The following is a 21,092-nucleotide window of genomic DNA, read 5'->3' as shown; positions in this document are numbered from 1 at the left end:
CCTTTTTAAGGCTGAAAGCCAAATCTGGGGGGAAGCTCCATACTCCAAGGCGGCTAAAGCCTGTGAAATTACAACCTTGTCCCTTCGTGTTTGGGTTCGCAGGTGACAGACCAACCAGAGGCAGACCATACTGCCCCCTAGGCATAGTAGTAAAAATACAAGTAATACATGGGACTTCCATGTTGCAGTCTGCAGAAAACAAGGTGGGGAGGAATCTGCATGCAAGGGCATAGGTACTGGCCATGCCTTAGTCACAGCCCATAGTGTCATTTCTTTTGCTGCCATCGGGGCTGCAGTCAGCACTGTTGCAAGTAGCAGGAGGATCAGTTGTACCACAGGGCAAGTGGATGGTGTCTTCATCTTGCGAGTCTTTATTCGTTTCCACAGGCCTGGTCAATCTCGTTGGCACCCAGTGAGGCACTTCTTGGCCCTGAGGAAAAACACAAACAGCTCCCCTGGATCTCGTTATCACCAGATCCGGTCCATACCATTTGTTATTCAAAACCTCTTTCCACATGACCATATCCTTTCTGACAGTGACCTTAGTGGCTGCATGCCTATCAGCAGCTGACTCACAGGCATCATTTACATTTAAAAAATTTAAGGTAAAGAGTACAAGTGAAAGCCTTTCCCTGGGGGTCGCTGTCTCAGCTATTCCCCCTTTTTGTTTTTGCAGTAATTCCTTTAGGCTCTTGTACATTCCTTGGTACTTTGCTCATAGATTATTTGTTGTACAAGTGGCATGGCAGCATCCAAATTCCCAAGTACACGCTCTGCCGTCTCAAGCATGCGTCCCACAAAATCAGAAAATGGTTCATTGGGCACCTGAATCACTTTTGTAAGGTTGCCAGCCACCTCTCCTTTGTTTGGCAAGGCCCGCCAAGCCTTGTAAAATATCTCATTTACCTGGCGGTAGACTTCAAAGGGGTAGGTGGTCTGTTCCACTGTATAAGCTCCCTGTCCTAGAAGCATGTCCACCGACCATTCGGCTCTCCCTTCTTGGAGATTCTTTCTGAATTGTATTTGTGCCTTGTCCTGAACAATGGACCTAAAGTCAAGGAACTGCCCATGACTGAGACATGTGCGCGCAATCTCAAACCAATCCGTGGGCGTCATGGCATTAACCGTGAGTCGCCGCAATAAGGCAATGGTATAACTGGCTGTAACTCCATATGTGCGCACTGACTCCATTAGATCCCTTAGTTGTTTATAAGAGACTGGCTCATAGGTCCTTTCATCTGTTATTGGGTTCTCAAAGACTGGAAAAGCCGTGGCCAACCTAGACCACGTACTTCTCTTTATGAAGTTGCTCCGCCCGGACACCGCATAAGGCGGGGGGGCAGAGGGTGTTTTTTGCCTGGGGGCCCTGGCCCCAAGGGGGTAACCAGGTCCGTATCTGTCCTTTTCGTACCTAGCAGCGGCTTCCTCCAAGCCCTCTTCATCTTCTGGGCTCAGCTCGCTGCCCGAGGTATGGCCACTCTCGGCCTCGCTCTCTGATTCACTGCCCTCTATACTAAGAGCTGAGAAGGAGTTATCAATCTTAAATTCCTCCAAAGAAGGATACAATGGGGCAACTGGTCCTTGTCCCTTTTGAGTTTGCTTTTGTTTCTGTCTTGTCCCCACCGCCTGCGCGATCGAGGATTTTCCGGAGGGCTGCAGTCCCTCCTCCAGACCCTCATGGGGTCTCCCTTTTCTTTCTTTCATCTTTTTATTTTTATTTTCCTTTTTTTTATTTTCCTTAGGCCTAACCACTTCCCCCTTACTGATGAGGATTCCGAAAGACTATCCTGGTGCTTACTAAGGGCCCTTTGACCTTCCTTTATAAGATCTATGGAGTGTCCATCTTCCAGGCATGAGCGTACCATGCGCCATAAGGGCATCGTTGCTCTAGAGATCTCACCCTTTTCCTGAGCGCTGTCTAAATCCCTGCCTAACTTGTCCCAGCAAACGAGGGTCAAGCCGCCAGAAACCGCGAACCACGGCGCCTGTTGGTCTATATCAGTAAGAACCTTCTTGATAGTTGCCTTGCCAACCTTAAGACCGCGCTGTTTCAGCAATGTCTGAAGAGGAGTGTAAAGGTCCTCAGAACCGGTTGTTTTCCCCTGAGAATTTCCCATGTCGCACCCTTATCTACGAGTGTCTTATCCACGGGCGAAAACCACGTTATCTACCGTGGGCTTACTTTCACTTTTAACTTACTCTAGATCAATGCAGCGGCACTCTTTTCCAGGTTCGTCACAGGCACTCTTTTCCAGGTTCGTCACAGGGCAAACAGAGCAAGCACACACCAGCCACCAGCACTCACAGCGGAAGGATTATAAGAAACACCAGACAGGAACGGCAGTCCACATACCTGAGGGAAGTTACCTCCTCATGTGTTGGGTTCTGGATCCTCTTCGGCCCCTCGCCTGGTCCCGGGTTTCGGCACCAGTTGTGGCGGGCGGCAACCTCGTCCAGCGAGGAAAGGCGACCACCACACGAGGATCCTTCCCAATCACATTTTATTGAGGAGCCGCTTGGTTGAGGGAGAGCTTTAGCGAGGGGCACCAAAAGGCCAAAACCGCCTGCTTATATACCGTTGGGTGAGCATGGGTCGCTCCCTGATTGGTCTGTGACTGGTTGCTACTAGCAGCTGCCACGGGATTGGCTGGGACTAGAACTCACTTGCGCATGCGCAGGGTTCAGGCCGGTAAATCCGTTAGGCTTTGCCGTTATTTACCAGTAAGGCTGCAAGGAAGTAGGAGCCATCTTGTAATGGCCTTGTTGCCGGCTTCCTGCATGTATCCATTACAGAAACTACATAATGTTATAGTATGAAATGTAATGTTAATCTGAGAGTTAATATTAGTACTTATGATTAGAATAAAGAACCTGTGTTGCCAATGTCTCATGATTATTTCAAAGAGAAATTAATTTTTGGTATAGATATTTGTGGAAATAAGGACCAAAGAATCCCAGGCAAATTGAATTCTGAGATTTAGGTTAAGATTAGATTTTTTTTTGCATGGATTGAATAAGAAGTTTGGGGTTCTTTGTGGTTTGGTTGGCTTCTGGAATATGAGAAGGGTTCTAAGGTATAGTGTGTGTTTAGGGATTATATATCATATGTGTCATAAGCACTTTTGTTTGGAACTTTGACCTTTGATAAAGATTATAACTTCAGAGTTTTGAAAGGAGTGCTAGTTCTTCTTTCTGTTTCATCCACCTCATTTTGTGTGTGTGTGTGTGTGTGTGTGTGAGAGAGAGAGAGAAAGAGAGAAATCCAAAGGCTCCCTGTAATTCTATCAGGAGGCCACCTTTTCCTACTGCATTAGAGATCATGTATAAAATTTAGGAATTAATGAAAAAAATGATGGAGCCAGAGGGGTACTGACTGTTAGTAGTTTCCAGTGGCTACTAGTTTGAAATGAAGCACTAAGTCAGTGAAGTGCTGAGCAAGAGGAGATAAGAGAATTAAAAGAAATGAGACTCCAATGATCAGTTAATCATGTCTTAATTAGCAGTAAGACTTGATGAGGTGAAAAATGTCAGCCTGCTCAAAAAGTCATTTTCCTGGTTTCAGAGTAGGGTTCAAAATTCATCATATAGTTTAGGAATGGGTAACATATTTATATTTATATATATATATATATTTTTTTTTTGGCCAGTCCTGGGGCTTGGACTCAGGGCCTGAGCACTGTCCCTGGCTTCTTCTTTTTGCTCAAGGCTAGCACTCTGCCACTTGAGCCACAGTGCCACTTCTGGCCATTTTCTGTATATGTGGTGCTGGGTAATTGAACCCAGGGCCTCATGTATACGAGGCAAGCACTCTTGCCACTAGGCCATATTCCCAGCCCACATATTTATATTTTTCTTATGTTTGTTTCCTCACCACCAATATTATTACTTTTGCCCTAAATTCTCTAAGTAAGAAAATATGATCTCCTCATTATTTTCACTTTATACATAAACAAACTGAGGAAATATTCTTGTTCTAATGCAAAGACATTGATCATCAGTGTAGTTCATAGTCCTTAGGTAGCAATGCCAGGACTTCCTCTATCTTGGCCGCACAGCTATTCCTCATGGTCAAGCAGTAGTAATGGGAAGATTATTAATTCCTTTCTCAAGTAAGCAGAGATACAATAGTGCAGTGTTAGGCTTTTATTTATTTATTTTTGCATGTATTACAAGTCACAGAACCCCTTTTAGATTTAAATTCATTTTGATAGATTTTTCTTCTAGTGCTTTACATCTAGTCTTAGGGAGAAAGCCAAAAAAGGTTGGACCATTTCCTCTGAGGATGATGTCTTCCTCTTCTGGTTGATAGGATGCTCTGGATATTAAAGGTGAGCTCTTTAGTCATCTTTTTTTTGCCAGTCCTGGGAATTGAACATGGGCCTGAGCACTGTCCCTGGCTTCTTTTTTTTAAAAAAATATATTTTTTATTATCAAACTGAATTACAGAGAGGTTACAGTTTCATACATTAGGCATTGGATACATTTCTTGTACTGTTTGTTACCTCATCCGTCATTACCCCCTCCCCCCTCCTCCTTTCCCTTCCCCCCACCCCCAGGAGTTGTTCAGTTCATTTATACCAAACAGTTTTGCAAGTATTGCTTTTGTAGTTGTTTGTCTTTTTTTACCTTGTCTCTCTCGATTTTGGTATTCCCTTCCCATTTCCTAGTTCTAATACTAGTATACCTGGTTTCCAGTATACTCAGATAAGATACAGAGATAGTGTAGGTACAACCACAGGAAGGTGCTACAAGAGGATCATCAATAATAGAGGTTAGAGTTACATATGGCACTTGAAAGTAGTTACAACTGTGATATAACAGTCATTTCCATAATATGGAGTTCATTTCACTTAGCATTATCTTATGTCTTCATATGGGTATAGCTATTGGGCTCCTGTGATCCTCTGCTGTGACTTACCTAAACCTGTGCTAATTATTCCCTATAAGGGAGATCATAGAGTCCATGTTTCTTTGGGTCTGGCTCACTTCACTTAGTATAACTTTTTCCAAGTCCTTCTATTTCCTTACAAATGGGGCAATGTCATTCTTTCTGATAGAGGCATAAAATTCCATTGTGTATATGTACCACATTTTCCTGATCTATTCGTCTACTGAGGGGCATCTGGGTTGGTTACAGATTCTAGCTATGACAAATTGTGCTGCGATGAACATTGTTGTGCTGGTGGCTTTAGTGTGATTATGTTTGTGGTCTTTTGGATAGCCCCAAAGGTGGGGCTGCTGGGTCATAGGGGAGCTCTATGTTTAGCCTTCTGAGGAATCTCCATACTGCTTGCCAGAGTGGCTGAACCAGTTTACATTCCCACCAACAATGAAGTAGGGTTCCCTTTTGGCCACATCCCCTCCAACAATTGTTATTGTTAGTTTTCTTGATATAGGATATTCTTACTGGGGTGAGATGGAATCTCAATGTTGTTTTGATTTGCATTTCCTTTATGGCCAGTGATGTAGAGCACTTTTTCATATGTCTCTTGGCCATTCTCATTTCCTCATCAGAGAAGTCTCTTTATAAGTCTCTAGCCCACTTGATGAGGGGGATATTGGTTCTTTGCGGTTTTGTTTTGGAGGAAGGTAATGTTTTTAGTTATGCATATATTTTAGATATGAGGCCTTTGTCCGTTGAATGGCCAGTAAAGATCTTCTCCCAATCTGTGGGCTTTCTGTTTATCTTGCGAGCTATGTCCTTTGCCCTGCAGAAGCTCTGGCTAGTACTCTACCTCTTCAGCCATACTGCCACTTCTGGCTTTTTTTATATATATGGTACTGAGGAATGAACCCCAAGGCTTCATGAATATGAGGCAAGCACTCTACCACTAGGCCATATTCCCAGCCCCTCGTCATCTTATCTTTATCACACAACAAATAGACACTAGATTTCTAGACTTCATGCCTTGCTGACAACTCTCAGCTAGGATATACAGGTATTTCAGAGTACTTCAAAATGTATTCATCTCTTGTGTGAGATGAATGAGTTGCTTGTTTTAAGATATCGTTTACACAATTGTCATGATTTCCTCTTTTGAAAATGCCATCGCAAGAGATGAAAAATACAACACAGACCTTAAAAGCAATGAATCACAGCTGCTCTGAAGCATCTCTTCTCATTCTTCCAGAATTAATATCATGGAATCTCTACAAGGACATTGATAGTTCTCTAACTTGTGTTGTTTTAGCACTCAGGAAGGGCAATCACAGCGTAAATATGAGCTTGACTGGTACTGCTGTTTAAAAGCTATGGGAAATGCACTGCATGACCTTCTGATTTGTTTGTCAAACTTGTCTGAGATGACGTGCAATTCTGTTTGCTTTTATGTGAAAGAACATAACACAGCTGGAATTCAGAAAAAATCTCAGATGAAATATTTGTTGATAGATTTTTTTCCTTCTTCTACTTTGAAATGAACAAAGCCATCACTTTATAATATTGTCAGAATTTGAGAGTCCACAGAAAATAAGATGGAGACTTTAGAGAATGTCTCTATATTAAACTATCTATTTAGCAGCATCTGAAGAATGTTTTGTAGGAAACACAATAGACCTCTCTCTCTTACTCTTTCCTTTTCACTCTCTTTCAATCTGGACTTGTTTTCAAAGCAAAAGCTTTCATTTCCAAACTATGGAAATATGGGGGATTATTCAAAACTAGGCTTCGTGAAAATAAAACCAGATCTATAGAAAAATAAAGCAAATCAATCATAATTAACTAACATATAAGTGTTTACAGTTTATCAATGAAAACTGATGAAGCTTACATCATTGTTAACCTCAAAATTTAGAGCACTACAATCTATAGGGTGCACAAGAGAGCTTGGTAAGAGTACTGAAAAACTCCCTCCTCTCTATTTCCCCATGATCTTTATAATTAAGTAAATGACATATCTTTGATTGCCTGTGTACTAACCTGGACCACTGAATCTCATAGTTCATTAGTATGCATTGTTAGATGTTCCAATTCTCTTGCATGCTGTCTGGAACAAAACAGCCTCAGGAGAGCACTGGATTATGCAAGCTATAGATTTTGGAATGTTTTCTAATTAAAAGTAGCAAGGAATCTATAATATGCCTTGATTTGCTTTAAGTCCTTGTTAATAAAATTTCTAGAGTGATAGTACACTGTACTGCAACCATATTGTCATACCAGTAACCATTTTCTGAATTCCATTGAAAAGTATAGTATATTCAGAATGAAAGACAAGCCTTGTTCTAGAGCTAGGTGAAACCAGCAGAAGTCATCAATTCCTATTTCATAGTTAGACTGAACACATTTGTACTAGATGAGGTGTTAGTCTTAATACTTTCTCTTGACAACCTCAGGATGTCTCTGATGAAGGAAGACAAAACTCAGGAATGAGCAAAAGTAGAATGAGAACTGTATAGAACTGAAAAGAGTTGTGGAAATAAAGAACTTAAGTTCATATTCTTCATTGATTGTTCACTGAGATGAATAGTGTTCATCTTTAATTACTTTTAAAAATTATTATTTTCTGGGCTGGAAATGTGGCTTAGTGGTAGAGTGCTTGCCTAGCATGCAGGAAGCCCTAGGTTCGATTCCTCAGTACCACATATACAGTAAAAGGAGGAAGTGGCACTGTGGCTCAAGTGGTAGAATGCTAGCCTTGAGCCAGAGACAGTGCTCAGTCCCTGAGTTCAAACCCCAGGACTGGCAAAACAATGATTATTTTCTATATTGTCACATAAAGCTTGCATTTATTAATTCTATCTAACAATCAATAGTAATTGTAATTTATATAGTAATTGCTGTCTCAAGTACTAGAGTGAGTGCTTCCTTAAAATTATTCTCTGATCTAAAAGTACGTATACATTGTAGTTTCTTTTTTTACTGAGCAAAGTGAATAACTGAGTGACTAGTTTGTACAAGGTCATTACTAATAAATGACAAATTAGTTTGTGTGTGTATTTGTACATGTGTGTATGTGTGTGTGTGTGTGTGTGTGTATGTTTATGTGCTTGTATAGAGGCTTGAACTCTGGGCCTTATGCTCTTGCTCAGCTTTTTTACTAATGGTTAGTTGTTTGCTTCTAACTTATTGATGGTTAATTGGAGGTAAGAGTCTTGTGGATTTGCTTCCCAGGTTGGATTTGAACCTTAATTCTTTAAGCCAGCCTTTTTTTTTTTTTTTTTTTTGCCAGTCCTGGGCCTTGGACTCAGGGCCTGAGCACTGTCCCTGGCTTCTTCCCGCTCAAGGCTAGCACTCTGCCACTTGAGCCACAGCACCACTTCTGGCCGTTTTCTGTATATGTGGTGCTGGGGAATTGAACCTAGGGCCTCGTGTATCCGAGGCAGGCACTCTTGCCACTAGGCTATATCCCCAGCCCCCAGCCTTTTAATTAATTAGGATTATAGAGCTAATGACACTTGGCATGATAGAACATTTTTATACCATGCCAGCTTAAATCTAGAATACATGTAATTCCAATTGTCAAAGTTTCTACCTGAAAAACCAAGCTGCTCAGTTGTAGGAACCAGTAAACTAGCATGCTATATTTGAATCTATCTTACTGCATATAAGTGTGATATTTTTTGTGTGTGATAAAAAATACTTTCCTATTTAAAATCTAGTGTCTTGTATTCTTAGTTTAAAAAATAGATGACTCACTGATTTTTCTACTTTAAAACAGTGAGGATTATAAATGGCAGGAAAATGGTTATTGCTCACATAGTTATTCTTCATCTGCTAGGATATGTTGTTACCCTAGTTCTATTTGTGAAATAAGAAAAATTCAAGACTAGATGTGATCAGTCTGAAATATGCTAATTATTTGTTCTGTGAATATGCATCCCTACTATACATAGCAACATTAAAGAAGCTTTCCCTACATAGTTCATCAATACGTAGCTGTCAACCTGTCAGTTAATTACAATTAATACAGTTGTCAAGGCGGAGCTCCAGTGCATATTAACAATAGTTTGCATTCTCTTGCCATGGCATTTGAATTATCATAGTGTGTGATGAATACATATTAAAAATAATGGACCTTTTCACCTAAATAATTTTGACAGAATGATGATATGCTTCTCCCATTTTTTTCACTTCAAAACCAACTGAAATACAACAACTTTCACTAGGACTGAGAAACTATTGACTCAGTTCTTGAGTGCTGCAATGAAATCCTTATATGAATGGGGAAGTCTATATCTCCAATGAAATCCTTACATGAATGGAGAAGTCTGTGTCTTCAATGAAATCCTTACATGAAGGGGAAGTCTATGTCTTTACTCTGATTTCATGAGGACAAATATTTTTAGTTTTGCTTCTGACAGAGTAATGCTGTTAAAAGGAAGAGCCTTTGAACAGAACTTTAAGAGAGAAATAACAGACAAATGTTTGCTTCTATGGGATTTGATTTTCCTTTTAGTAATTTTATTTTTATTTAACTCCTAGAGGCTCACTGGATAATGACATGCTATTCTGAACATACTGTGTTTTACAATCTGGCACACACATAGAGGCCAATTGGATTATAAAGACATACTCTTGAAAAGTTCCCCAAATCCTTCAATTCATCTTGGGACCTTCCCATGTTGCAGTGATGCAATATTATTCATCAAAGTTCTTTGTACCTTTTGCAAAGTGGACTGAGCCGCATTGTTTTGGTGCTTTTGAACGGAGTAGTTTCTTCACCTTCAGGAAATGTTTATTTGGGACTTCTCAACACCTTATCTGTGTGTCAGTGGTTCCAGCAAACATATCAGGTCTTATTCAAACCACCTAGTTCTTTCTATCTGCTTCTCCATAAATATTTCTGACTTGAGATTTCAATAGATTGTGTCTCAGAAGATTCACTCCTAATGCATTTATATTCAAAACTACTTCTGTGAATAACAGGTAGGACATGAAGAGTATGTAGAAATGTAGGTTTAATGATAGAACACTTTAAAGACCCTACTGGTGGAAAGAAGAAAATTGTATGTTTGATCTGTTTCTTATTCCAATTAGATCATTTTTGAATAATTTCAACAACGTACTTGTAAGAATTATACTCTTTCTACTCTAAAGAACTCTTTATAATTAAATCTATTGCACCAAGATTTCCGATTAAGACATATAATTTATTCACCTCTCCTGTTCATGGTATGTTTGAATATCCTTCGTGGGACTACATTAATTATGTTTTATACAGGTATGTGTTTTGTAAAGATCCATGTATGACAAAGTAGATTATTTTGATTATTGATTATTAAAATACAAAAATATAATGCAAGAAAATACTTTTTGTTTTCTAATTAAGTTTGTGGTGACAAGCTTTGGCATCTGGCCTGTAGGGTATTACTCTTCTTTAACAGAAATTATCTCATTTTCTGTTTGCTTTTTATTCAGTTTGGCTTGCTGCTATGTTTTGGAATCACTTAGAGATACACATTTAAGAACACACAACTTATTGGCAGGCTGTTTCTCTTGTGGCTACAGATGGGCCCTAAGAAGTTCATCTTTGTCATCATCACCACCATCACTTGCAAAAGGGATTGTAACTATAGCTTTAAGCTCTGGTGCTGAAAAAACAAACCCACAGAAAGAAAGTCAGCATAACTATATATGAAGACAGGCAGCCACCAAGGGTGTGTAATGTATGACTGAGCTATAAATCAGCAGGGCACTACCGGTCAATTCCCATTATCAAAACCTTATGGGATATCACAGTTTCATTGTAGTGGAATTTTGTTATGTTCAGAAACTTGCTAAAATTCTCTAGTTTTCAGGAATATAGATGACATGTGACATCCTATTCCCCTGGAGATGATCATAAAGCAGAAAAGATCTACCTTATTTGAAGTTAATAGGAAGGTACAGCAAGGTTGATGGATGTAAGATCAGAATATAAGAATCAATTGCTTTCCTGTTTCCCAGCAATCACTCATAATGGAACAGAAGAAATCATCTCATTTAAAATTGTAACGCATTCTATATACCTAAACATAAACCCAACAAGGAGTGAAAGTACTTGAAGGAGAATTGTCCATGAGAAAGACAACTAAAAATTAATGAATTCACTATGATTTATTTTGTATTCAGGATCACCCACAAAATATACTATGCTACTCAGTGTATTTGTATACAGTGGAAAAGTGGGCTAGGAGGATATATAGCAAACTCGTAATATCCTAGAAATTGGGCTTCAAATTGGTAATTGGGGTGATGGTCACAGGGACTTTAGTTACATTGCTACAGTGAAGTAAGACCTTAGTTTTATTTGTGATCTATTTATTTGAAAAGCAAACTTATTCATATATAACTGATGTATTGAAGAAGTTTATACATGGAAAAAATGTGAAAACACAAGTGAATCGATCAGAATAAAAATTATGTAGGATGAGAATAGGAGTAACTTTTTGCATTTTCAAAATATTAACACTCATTGTCTCAGGAAAAAGAAATACTGTCAGAGAAATTTAGATAAAATTAACAGCTAGAATATGGGTGGAGGAGAAAAGAGCCAGGTATGATGTGACATGATTGAAATGCAAAATAAAACCAAACAGAATTTTTACACATCAAGTGGGAATTCAAGTTCAGTGTTGCCAGTTTGGAAATTCAAGCAACTTATATTGTTAATTCAATGTGGTTAGTGATTAGAGCAGACCCCCCTTCCCTTCCCTTCCCTCCCTTTTCTCCCTCCTATCTCCTTCCTTTCTGTTTTCCAACCTCCTTTCCTCCCTTTATTCCTCTCCTTTTTTTCCCTTTGACAAAGATCTCAGAGCCCTGTAACCTGAACTTAAGATACTCTTGCCTCCTGGGTGCCCATAGCTTATATCTGTATTACTGGCCACTCAGGAGATTGAGATGTGAGGATCGAGGTTCAAAGCCAGCCTAGGCAGGGAAGTCTATGAGGCTCTTATTTCCAAACCAGCCACCAAAAAAGTCAGTAATAGAGCTGAATCTCAAGTAGTGGAGCACCAGCTTTGAGCAAATAGCTAAAAGACAGTGCCGAGGCCTGATTTCACTTCCCGCGTGCGCACCCACACCCACACCCACATCCACACCCACACACGAAAGATACTTTTGCCTTCACTTACTGAGTACTAGAATTGCCAATATGCCTAGCAATACCTCTCCTTACTGCTATTGTAGTTTTGTTTCCCCCTGGCAACCTCCCTGGGTATCCTTTCTAATACCCTTCTTTTTATTTGCCTATTGATATTAAGTTTGTATGTTCATAGTGGCTTTTCTAGCTCAAATATGGATAAAAAATCCTTGGTTCCATTCATTCATAAATAAATACCTTTTATGAAAGTTAGAATTTTATTTCGTAGTGTCTGATTGAAAGCAGCAATGTAATCCAGAACATGTTGGGACCATGAATGACACTGTATGGGAGACGCAAAAATGGCAGGAGGGAGAGAGGGAACAGAAACAGTGTAATTCACTTGAGAAATGGCAACCGGAGAGCATAACTGTGGCAGGCAACCTTGAAAAGTACAATATGTTAAAGGGACTTAGTAGTAATACTTTTTCGATTGGACAGCTTTATGTAGGCACCAAAGCAATTGGAACCTGGCGAAAGCAGAGATAAAACCAACATGCGCAGAGTTTTAAGGCCTTTTATCTGGTTAGTCAAATATTAATGGTGCTGTTTATGGCTCTGTAGTGAAGTGGGCTTCATTTCCCCAATGCCAGGTCTCCTGGGTGTATCCCATCTCTGTCGTTCACTTTTCCTTAGCATCTTTCTCTGTGGTACCCACCACAGAGCCCTGGAGACTCATTTTGAACATTGTACAAGTTGTAATTCCCGGGTAGTTCTACCTGGTCAGTCTGGAGTGGAGACTGCATGCATTTAAAGAGAGTTATTCTAGTGACAAGCCATTTCACAATGAAGCAGAGGCCCTTGAAAAACTACATTTGCGATTACTGCACTTATTAGAAACTATGGGTATAACAAGTAAGTGTTTTATTAATTTCTACATGCTTCTTCTCTGAATACATTTTAAATATGAGATAGATAAATGCTTTGTATAAGGTACAGGAATTAAAAAAAGTCAATAATCTATTTGCTTTTACTTCAATAGCGCTAATAAGTAGAAAACCTCATTTTTCTTCCTAGAAGGTTTCATTTTATCAAAATACAAATTTTCATCTGGGCACTGGTGGCTCAGGATTGCAATGCTAGCTAATCAGGAGGCTGAGATCTGAGGATCGCATTTGGAAACCAGCCCAAGTAGAAAAGTCTCCACGAGACTCTTATCTCCAATTAGCCACTCAAAAACCAAAGTGTCTCTATACCTCAAAGTGGTAGAGTGCTAGCCTTGAGCAAAAGAGCTCAAGGACAGTACCCAGGCCCTGAGATCAAGCCCCATAACCAACCCAAAAAATCACAAATTTTCTTTCCTAAGTTTTTTCTCAGTACCTAGGTTTGAACTTAGGGCCTCACTCTTGCTTGGCAGGTCCTTTACTGAGGCACCGTACCACCAGCCCTTTCATGCACTATTTCTGAGATGGAGTCTCACTGTCTAGCTACTAGTTGATAGAGGTTCTCAAGAGTGTTTTTTTCCCCCTAAGTTAGAACTGAAATTTTCTGTATCTCAGCCTCCTAAGTATCTAGGATCATAGGCACAAACCTCCAACCCCTAGCTCCCAAAATTTTAATTTTAGAACTACAGCAAGTAGTAAGTTTTTAGCAGGCAAGAATATGCTACCATTTTGCATTGCTCTCATTTTTATGACTGGAACTGGCTTTGGGTAGTATAACAGCTGCTAGCATCGAGTGTGGGGCAGGTTGTAAAGCCATCCCAGCAGGTGGGAGCAGGAAGTCAGTACTGATGGTTACAATGAGTCAGGTGTCTGCAAATCCACAAGGCTTCCTAACTATCAGTATTTACAAATCCACTTATGGACTTAGTATTAGCGCTTTAGAGAAAATAAAGGCTATTTCATAGAAGAGCATCACTCTAAAACATTCCAGATAGAATATTCTTTTCATAATAGAAATGAAAGTAGAAGGAATCTGCAGAACAAAATCACCTGAGGAAAAATAGTTTAACTGAAAATTCAGCAATGAAGAAAATAATAAGTAAAAGGTATTTTTATGGATTGTCTCGAAGTTATTCAATGCTCATTTGTAGTCTTCTTGAGTTTGGTAAGTGGTTACCATTCCAATGTTACATTGGACAGAATATGATTTGCTCAGTTCAGCATCATTGGGTAATGACATGCTATTTATGTGTGAATTTTCGAGGTTTGGAGACTAGCATTTTAAGGAGGGAAACTTCTCAGAAAAATTCAGGAAAGAACTACTCACTTTATAATTCTTTAAAACCCAGTCCACAGAAAGCCATTTAGTACTTTCTTGAGAACCAAAAGTTGTCTAGAGAATTTTGCTTGTTATGTTATGTTGAAACACAGTGATTTAGTTTCTTTGTGTGCTGTATGTTCTCACTAAGAGAGGCTGGATTGTTCTGTTCAAGATCCATTGTCTGACTTTCTACCCAATTCTACTCTTTTGTCAGATTGTTACGTCATACTTACTGTGTTCAATATGTTCTTCCTTATGGGTTATTCATTATAATTTTTTATTTTTGCCAGTCCTGGGAGTTGGACTCAGGACCTGAGCACTGTCCCTGGCTTCTTTTTGCTAAAGGCTAGGACTCTACCTCTTGAGCCACAGCACCACTTCTGGCTTTTTCTCTATATATATGTGGTGCTGAGGAATAGAACCCAGGGCTTCATGTATGCAAGGCAAGCACTCTACCACCAAGCCACATTCCCAGCCCCTCATTATAATTCTATATGAACTGAGAAACTGAATAATCATGACTGTTAGAGGGAGAAAAGAGAAAACACAAAGACCTATCCACCACCAGTTTGGTTTCTTTCTGTTGCAGTAAATATAACAGAGATGAAACTAATTTCAGTGACCATTTTATTTTGAAAAAATATACAATATGATAAACATTAAAACATTTTTTGATAGGTGGATCAATCTCTTCCTCTTCAACTTTCTGAGTCTGTTATCAGCTTCCCATCACACTTATTAAAAGCCAGGTTCTAAACAATAAGCTAAAGTGGTAAAGGAATGATGTAGTCAGGATTCTTAAAAATAAACAATAAACTAAAAACAAAGAAAATAAGAGTAAAAAGTATTAGGTCCAAAGGAACTCTCTAATGAGTAGAGCTCATGAGCTTTCTGAGAATATATATATATATATATATATATATATATATATATATATATATATATATGAATTTCACTTTTTATGAATAGCAGCCAAGCTTCTAATAAATAGCCCCCCTTCATCCACTGGCCTTCCACCTCATAAGGCCCTGAGACTGTTCTTACCTGTATTATGAATACCATTTCATCTTTTGATTGTTCATTCTGCTTTTGGAACCTCTTTTTTCTTCTTTTGGGTAACATCTTATTCTTTGTGGTGAGCCAGGAGGGAGATTTTGTTCTAGGTCTTTGGGGCATGTATTATCAAGCAAGGTAGTGGGCCTAAGAGAGAGCCATAACTCAAAAGCCCAAGGAATGGAGCAAGCTAGTAAGTTGGGAGGACTTCTGAGTAGTATGGTCTAATATATAGCACTATTGTAAGGTGAAGCAGATTCAAACAGGCTCCTAAGCCAGAGTTGACTCTGCTCCCAACTTAAGGCAGTGGATGTAACCAGGCAGAGGGAGTGTACTCAGCAGCTGATGACTCACATAAATTCTAGCTTAGAGAGCTCTGGGGTGGAATCAGTTTTGTGGCTGCTTATACCTACAGCATAGTACATCTGCTGCTGACCTCTCAACTTGTTTGTGGGATCATAATCCCTATAATTATCCACAGCTCCTCATGGCCCCCAAGCCTCAAACCCTGATCTGGCTTCCATATTGATATTCCTTTAATATTTATTGAACTCTTACTAATGGGCCAGGCATGCGGCTGGGTTATATTCTAGATAAAGAATGGGTAAAGTGACAAGGCCCCTGATATGAAATATAAACATTTTGAAAAAAAAAAAAAGAAACCTTTTTCAGAGCAACAACAATCTACTCTTGCCTAAGTGAAACTGCTCTTCGTGTATGTGAAATCTTTCCTGAAGATAAAAAGACCTAAAATCTCCCCAGTTACTGTGTTAACTCTGAGTGATGTTTATTGATTGTCCACTCACAAACTTATTTTGATTTACTACAATCTCACAAGTGTAAAACTCATTTCCTTTTTTCCCTCCCTCCCTGTTTCCCTCCTTTCCTTACTTCCTTCTTTTCTTTCAAAAAATAAAACTGGGGTCATGGCGGCTTTCTGCGACATTGAGGAGGTGATCCAGGGTCTGCTGAGCTTGCAGGGCGTCAACCGCGCCAAAGCGCGGCAGAGGCGGCTCCTGGGGCGTCACAAGCAGCTGGTGGAGCGGCTGCCGAAGACACAAGAGGACGCCGAGAGACTGGAAGCTGAGAAGGAAGTGGCGCAAAGCCTTCTAGACTCAAAGGAGCAAGTGCACAAGAGGGGAGCTGAGCTGGAACAGCTGGAAGCTGAGCTTCTGAAGGTGTACGAGGAGGACACAGGGCTACAGGCCAGCCTCAGCCAGCTCACCAGAGAGCTGCAGAAGCTCCGGGAGCTGGAGGCTGATCTGGAAAGGCAGGAGAGAGAGCTTGAGGAGGATACCATGCTCACCATCCCTTCTGCTGTGTATGTGGCTCAACTTTATCACAGAATTAGTAAAATTGAGTAGGATTATGAGTGTGAGCCCGGGATGATCAAAGGCATCCATTGCGGCCCCCGCGTGGCCCAGCCCATCCACCTGGACATCACGCAGCTCTCCAAGCAGTTCGTTAGCGACCACCTGTGGAGCCTGGTGGACACGGAGTGGTAGCCGGCTGGGCGGGCCCGGGAAGTGGTTCTGTATATAGGTGTTCACTGCTAAAAACAAACAAACAAACAAACAAATACATACATACATACATACATACATACATACATACATACATACATACATACATAAAACTGGAATTTCAACTTGTATGTTCTAGACAGGTGCTCTACCACTTGATCTACCAAGCCAGCCCTTTTTGTTTTGTTTTTCAAACAGGGCCTTATAATTTTGTCTCAACTAGCCCACTGTGATTCTCTTATTTATACCTCTCACATAGTTGAGATTAGAGTGTACACTACCTCTCACATAGTTGAGATTACAGTGTACACTACCACCATACCTGTCTTATTGGCTGAGGCAAGGCTGCACCTGAACCTTGATATTCCCAAACCTCACTTATTGAGTAGTTAGAATTACATGTATAAGCTACTGTATCTGTCTATTCTTTAAAATCATGAAGTCTTTCATCAGATAAAAAAGCTGATTGGAATAATATCAGTACTTCATTAATGGCACGGTAATAAAGATATTGAATGAATATCTACATGACGTTATTGACAGAAAGTATCTTTATTGCAAAGTTGACCAAGTACTTTCCATGATGAAAGGTGTTTGATATGGTCTTACTATAATTGCCTGATGAGCAGATGTCTAGATCATTGTGGAAGTGTCACCATTGTTTGTTGTTGCTGGCAAATAGTACTGTCTAGTCATAGAGAACAAGGTGCACAATGATAACTGGAAACCTACAGAGTGGATCCCATTCATTGACTCCACTCACTTCATTCATTGCCATGTTTACACTGCCCCATTGACCAAATACTGGGTGATAGTGAAAACACATGACTGACTTTCACAGGAAAGCTTATCTTTTCATTTGCTTTGTAGTTTGGTGAGAGTCTACATACCTATTAGTACATCATAAATATTTTAATATTTTTATCTCCATTCTATGAGGCCCATTTTAAACTTTCTTTCTCAGGTCTTCTTGTCATTGATCTTCATTGATATTCTTTTGTACAAGCTTTTTCCTCTAGCTCTTCCCAGCTCTTCCTACTAGTCATTGTGCAATCCACATGTTAGACCTGCTCTTCTTCCACAGGAGGTGAATAGCCGTATGTAGCACTTCCCCCTCCACACATACATTGACCACCGTCATTTATACTCCTCAGAGCCACCAACAATATGGGGTTTGAATCTGTGTTGTTTTTGTTCACTTTGCCACACTTTTTGAAGCTCTTTAGTTTGGTAACTACTGTAATTTGTTGCGGATGTATTTGCTATTATTTTGTGGCTCACTAAGGGGAAAACAGATGACTTAAATTTATTATTTTTTAAATTGTCATGAAGTTCTGAAAGATAGCATATTTGTTTGTTAGAGTGAAAAGAATGAAATCTACATATAAATTTCAGAATTCATTTTCCTCTGCCTTGCTTAAAGAAAAAAATTGAGAAAATAAGTTTTCTTTTCTGAAGATTTCACAAAGTAGAATTCAATTTTAGAATATCTCACAAAATTTCAACAGAATAAATGCAGCAAAATGCCCTCTATTTTCTTCAAGGATAAGTCGTATGTCAAGTAAAATGTCTGAGCATATGACAACATCTTGCAGAGAGATTTTGACCTTCCGTTTGTGTTCTACTGTGGTCATGGGGAAATGTTCTAGTTGTGATTTTTATTATTTGTCAAATGGATGACAGCTCTTCACTGTAAAACATACCAGTTAGGCTCAAATTTTAAGTATATGATATGACTTTGAAGATATTTTCCTTGTAAACCAGAATATGAATTTTAGTAAGATCAAATTGGGGTCTTTTAATCTGTGACCCAGATAATCTTATCCTAATGGTATTTGTTTTATGTTTATTGAGTTATATGGCTGTCAAAAACAGCACTGAACTTTTAGAGGAGGAAAAGAGGCAGCAATTTAATGATGTCTTCTTTGTGGATAAGTACTGTGCTTGGCTGCCATTTATAAAACGTCTTGATAGGCAAGATAGATCCAGTATTGTTAGAGTATGAATTTTTTGATTCTACAAATAGTAGTGAGTTTAACAGACCACTCTCAATAATGAAGTAAAATTTCAGTAATGAAATAGCTTGACAATTCCATTCAACTCGGAACTACAATAAATGAATTGAATAGCACACAATTTGTTCTGCTGGAATGTATGTTTCTTAATGCAAATTAGTTCATAAGCAATTGGTAAATATTGAGAAGGATGATTCTGGAAACATATAGAAAGTGTGCTATCTTATGTCTGAGCAAATTAATGTTTTATGGCTGTCATATGTAAATTTTTTCACAATTGAGAAGAAAGCTTTATAAGTTAGAAAGACCTTAAGTAAATAGATGAAAATCCTACGTAAGTGATTTTCTTTATAAAAGAAAATACCTTTCTGGTTTACTGGTTTCAAGAATTTGCTCTGATCTTCACAGATGTATTTCGAGAAGGTCTAAATGCAGACATTTCACCAATAATAATAATAGAGAATGGTTTCCCTGGATAGAATTTTTAATTTCCATGTAAGTGGCCTGTATTAAAATTGAATTTAGCAATGATTTACATTAGAGGATGGCTTTAAGTACAAATCCATTGGAGGATTTGTGCACATCCAATTGCGTTCATGGGGTTAGCATGATTTGGATTCAATGTAGAGTCCTGTGGGCTTTGACTGGTGTACCACAGGCCTGTTTTCTCAGCCACAGGTTTGCAAGGCTTTTCAGGAAGGTATGGCCAATTCTCATTCATTTTGACTGAAAGAAAGAGTACCCCAGGGAGCTGGGAATATGGCCTAGTGGCAAGAATGCTTGACTCATATACATGAAGCCCTGGGTTCGATTCCCCAGCACCACATATATAGAAAACGGCCAGAAGTGGTGCTGTGTCTCAAGTGGCAGAGTGCTACCCTTGAGCAAAAAAGAAGCCAGAGACCGTGCTTAGGCCCTGAGTTCAAGATCCAGGACTGGCCAAAAAAAAAAAAAGAGTACCCCAGTAGCTGACTATTTCTCACTTAGCACTTGGCTAAATGTTGACGATGAAATAAACAACATCATCATTGTTCTGCTGTCCAAGAGCTAACTTTCTGTTAGAGAAGGGACTGAAAACCAAAGAAGCAGAAAGTGATTCTTTAATGAAAAATTATAAGAGCATTAAACATGCAAAATGAGAATACATAACAAGAAACACCTTGATCTTGCTAGGATCATGAGGAAGGACCTCTGAGGAGGTCCACTTAAATTTAATAGCATAAATAGGAGTTAATTGTGTATATATTTATGTGTGTGTGTATTCACACACATGAAAAATCTCATTCCAGACATAAAAACTGTGTTTAGCAAGGTTCTGGGGCAGAAAAGATGACTGACAGCTGAGGATTTACAAGAAGGCTAAGGTGTTGCACTTGGTAGTCTAATACAACCACTTAAAGATAATAATGGGAAAAATAATCCTAAAAATCCCAATAAAGCTCAGTTGATACTTAGAAAATAAAGAGCATATCAAACTGGGCTCAGATTTGACAAAGCCTCTTGGTTCTGTTTGATTTAAATGTAGCAGCAATAAATCTCATTGAAGAATTTTGAGTCATGTGATTAGATTTGCATTCTAAAAAGGTAACTGTTGCCTTAGAGAAGAACAAATTCTAAAAGATACAAGGTAGGTCATAAGGTCCAATCAGGAGGCTGCTGTAGAAATTTAGGCAAGCACCTAATCACTCCACTGGGATAGAATGGGAATAAAAGAGTTAAACAGAGCTTTTTGAACAGGAGTGAAAGAGATCAGATCTCAAGTAGAAACATACAGGCTATGTCTGTACTAGATATAAAGTGTGAGAGGAAAGCAATAAAAATTACATTTTATTTTTCCCTGGAGACCCTAATTGGTAGTAGTCCTACTCACTGAGTGGTGACACACCAGGAGAAAAGAATGAATTTGATCTTTTGTGTTATCTATGTAACAGTGCTGATTTCTGAGGGGATATTTAGAGTGATGAGTTGGATATAAAGTCTAGAGTTCTAAGAATTGGGCTGCACTGGAGACATATAATTGGGAGTTTAACAGTATATATCATCTATTGCTAAGAACACAAATATATGGGGGCTGGGAACTGTGGCCTAGTGGGAGAGTGCTTGCCTCATATAACTGAAGCCCTGGGTTCAATTCCTCAGCACCACATATATAGAAAAAGCCGGAAGTGGTGCTGTGGTTCAAGTGATAGAGTACTAGCCTTGAGCAAAAAGAAGCCAGGGACAGTGCTCAGGCCCTG

At 39.3% G+C, this 21,092-nt stretch overlaps 1 pseudogene; it reads left to right on the top strand.

The window, feature by feature from the left end:
* The first annotated feature begins 16,243 nt into the window (after window positions 1–16,243).
* LOC125347864 lies at window positions 16,244–16,861 on the top strand (annotated as a pseudogene).
* Window positions 16,862–21,092: the final 4,231 nt, after the last annotated feature.

This window comes from Perognathus longimembris, chromosome 3 (genome assembly GCF_023159225.1).
Source record: "Perognathus longimembris pacificus isolate PPM17 chromosome 3, ASM2315922v1, whole genome shotgun sequence".
In the NCBI taxonomy this organism is placed as follows: domain Eukaryota; kingdom Metazoa; phylum Chordata; class Mammalia; order Rodentia; family Heteromyidae; genus Perognathus; species Perognathus longimembris.
The sequence above is the reverse complement of the archived record's forward strand: the minus strand, read 5'-3'. Positions and strand labels throughout refer to the sequence as shown.